Source organism: Neoarius graeffei, chromosome 8 (genome assembly GCF_027579695.1).
Source record: "Neoarius graeffei isolate fNeoGra1 chromosome 8, fNeoGra1.pri, whole genome shotgun sequence".
Classification (NCBI taxonomy): Eukaryota; Metazoa; Chordata; class Actinopteri; order Siluriformes; family Ariidae; genus Neoarius; species Neoarius graeffei.
The window spans coordinates 82,235,505-82,239,519 of record NC_083576.1 but is presented as its reverse complement, the minus strand read 5'-3'; positions in this window follow the sequence as shown (position 1 = coordinate 82,239,519).

The following is a 4,015-nucleotide window of genomic DNA, read 5'->3' as shown; positions in this document are numbered from 1 at the left end:
TCTCAGGAGTGAAGTCACTATGAGTAAGTTATCACAATTGTCCATGCAAGTTAGGTAAAATAAAATTATTGGACTTTTAAATTTTATGACCTTTCAGTTGTCTTATAAGGTGTTCATCCATCACAAGCCACCAGAACATCTTCATTGCACCTTGGCATGTCAAGTCAAGTTTACTTTTATAGCGCTTTTAATAATAGACATTGTCGCAAAGCAGCTTTACAGAATTTAAATTACTTTAAACATGAGCTAATTTTATCCCTAATCTATCCCCAATGAGCAAGCCTGTGGCGACGGTGGCAAGGAAAAACTCCCTCAGACGACATGAGGGAGGAACCTCGAGAGGAACCAGACTCAAAAGGGAACCCATCCTTATTTGGGTGATGACAAACAACGTGATTTATAACATTTTTAACATGAAGTCAGTTTTGTTGATGTTATAAACTCTTCATTGATGGAAACTTGAGTGCAAAACTGTTCATGACAACTGCAGTCCTAAAGTTACCGTAGCAAGTCAACTGTCGTCCTCAGCTATAAAAGCATTACTGAAAGAGTCCAGAGCGTCTTCCAAGTGTGACTTTCAACTGTCCACATGGGGCCGTCCTCCACAGGAGCGATGTGATGAGACTCCAACCAGATACAGGGCACCGGGATGGATCAGGCAGGTCCGAGGAGCAGAAAAGGTCAGCATTTCGATCTCAGGATTGACATGTAACTCAGACGGACGGAGGGGGAGAGAGAGAAAACACAGGTTGTTGGGTATGTCCAATGTCACCTGATGAGTAAGAACAGTATACATTTTGCGCTAAGTACAAGCAGGGACTCCGGCAGAACTAACTATGACAGCATAACTAGAAGGAGAGAGCCAGAAGGTAACACAGGCATGAGGGCGCCCCAGGGCATAAAGCAGCAGCCACTACACCATCAACAAACTCGAGTGAGCAAGCGAGTGGGGACTGACAGCATCCATACATCCCAGTTTACCAAAACACTCCATGTCTGAGGACCCTCCAGATCTACTCCTTTACCTCATAAACACCATTAACACAAGGCTTGACTAAACAGATATGTTTTCAGCCTAGACTTAAATGCTGAGACTGTGTCTGATTCCCGAACATTACTTGGAAGGCTGTTCCATAACTGTGGGACTTTGTAAGAAAAGGCTCCGCCCCCTGATGTAGCCTTCACTATATGAGGTACCAGCAGATAGCCTGCACCTTTTGATCCAGCTAGGCGTGGCGGGCCATAAAGGACCAGAAGTTCACTCAGGTACTGTGGTGCGAGACCATTCAGTGCTTTAAAGGTCAATAGTAGTATTTTATAATCAATACAAAATTTGATTTTGAGCCAATGCAGTGTGGATAAGACAGGTGATGTGGTCATATTTTCTAGTTCTAGTAAGGACTCTTGCTGCTGCATTTTGAACTAACTGGAGCTTGTTTATGCACTTATTGGAACATCCAGACAGTAATGCATTACAATAATCCAACCTGGAGGTAACGAAAGCATGATTTAGTTTTTCTGCGTCATGTAGTGACATTAAATTTCTTATCTTTGCAATATTTCTGAGATGAAAGAAAGCTATCTGGACAATGTTATCAATGTGAGTTTCGAATGAAAGACTTGGGTCAATAATCACTCCGAGGTCTTTTACTGCTGCATGTGAAGAAACAGAAAGGCCATCCAGAGTTACTGTGTAATCAGAAAACTTACTTCTAGCTGCATGTGGTCCTCGTGCAAGTACTTCAGGCTTGTCAGAGTTAAGCAGAAGGAAGTTCATAAGCATCCAGTGTCTGTCATTTACACATTCCTCAATTCTATTAAGCTGGTGTCTCTCATCTGGTTTTGCAGAAACATACAACTGTGTCATCAGCATAACAGTGGAAACTAATACAATGTTTACGAATAATATCACCCAGAGGTTATATATATATATAAAAGAAAAAAAGCAGTGGACCCAAGACAGAACCTTGTGGAACACCAAACTTTACCTCAGTACGTCTAGAAAAATCAACATTTACATCAACATACTGATAACGATCAGTTAAATAAGAGCTGAGCCAGGAGAGGGCCGTTCCTTTAACTCCCACAATATTTTCTAGTCTGTCCAGAAGAATGGAATGATCAATGGTATCAAATGCTGCACTAAGGTCAGGCAACACAAGCAGCGAGACACAGCCCTGATCAGACGCCAACAGTAGGTTGTTCACTACTTTAACCAGAGCTGTCTCTGTGCTATGATGAGGTCTAAATCCTGACTGATACATTTCATGGATGTTATTCCTATGTAAATATGAGCATAACTGCTGCGCGACAACTTTTTCAAGGATCTTGGAGATAAATGGGAGGTTTGATATTGGCCGATAATTGGACAGCTGACAGGATCGAGGTCAGGTTTTTTTAATCAGGGGTTTGATAACTGCTAGTTTTAAAGGGTATATTCTAGACCAATTTCGGGTTTTTTTTATATGAAAGTATGTCACTTTAATTTTGCACAAGGCCATCTGTCTACAGCAGAAAAAAATAAAATAACAAAACACGTCTGGAAAAATCCCAAGGGAGTCTGGAGCCAGATTCGTGATATTATCTGTGGAAGCACGAGCAGGCTGCGCGAGCTTTGCACGGTTTAAGTGCACAGCCTGTGTAGACGAAGCACTCCCATTTCTCTCATTGTCCGGTCTTTTGGAAAACGATAGTACTAATCTCATCATGATTGGTGTTGCTACACCCTCCTATGATACATCTGTTAACCATTTTAATAATTACGTGATAACGTTGAAGAAATTTGCAGAAAACCACCAGGTCGTTTTCTCATAACCAGCACTGACATAGGATTCAGACGGAGGCGTCCCGCAGATGACGTCATGAAAATCAATGTTTGCTGGGAAATCCAAATGCCATGTTTTTTCAGAGGCGGACCAATTCGCCTCAAATGGCTTGATTTTAACTGAATTTTTCTGGTATTGCGCAAGGTAAAAAAAAATTGCTGAGAATGCAGAATGTTACAGATATTTGACCAAAGTTTAATATAAAATAGGAGAATTACATTGATCTTGCGCCTGAATTTACCCGTGATGTGCCCTTTAACTCCCACAACATTTTCAAGTCTATCCAGAAGAATGGAATGATCAGTGGTATCAGATGCTGCACTAAGGTCAAGCAACACAAGCAGTGAGACACAGCCCTGATCAGACGCCAACAGTAGGTCGTTTACTACTTTAACCAGTGCTGTCTCTGTGCTATGATGAGGTCTAAACCCTGACTGATACATTTCATGGATGTTATTCCTATGTAAATATGAGCGTAACTGCTGTGCCACAGCTTTTTCAAGAATCTTGGAGATAAAGGGGAGGTTTGATATTGGCCGATAATTGGACAGCTGACAGGATCAAGGTCATGTTTTTTAATCAGGGGTTTGATAACTGCTAGTTTAAAGGATTTGGGTACATAGCCAATCGTAAGAGAATAATTATTATCTTTAGAAGCGGTTCAATTACTTCAGGTATTATCTGTTTGAATAGACGTGTAGGTAAGGGATCTAGTACGCAAGTTGAGGATTTTGATGCGGAGATTAATGAAAGTAATTCAGTTTTTTTAAGGGGAGTAAAACATTCTAATTGATGATCTGTTACAGTTATATTGTTAACTACAGGGTCACTTCAATTGTCTGACCTTAAATTAGTAGTTTGAATTTTTCTCATCTCATCTCATTATCTCTAGCCACTTTATCCTTCTACAGGGTCGCAGGCAAGCTGGAGCCTATCCCAGCTGACTACGGGCGAAAGGTGGGGTACACCCTGGACAAGTCGCCAGGTCATCACAGGGCTGACACATAGACAACCATTCACACTCACATTCACACCTACGGTCAATTTAGAGTCACCAGTTAACCTAACCTGCATGTCTTTGGACTGTGGGGGAAACCGGAGCACCCGGAGGAAACCCACGCGGACACAGGGAGAACATGCAAACTCCGCATAGAAAGGCCCTCACTGGCCACGGGGCTCGAACCCAGGAC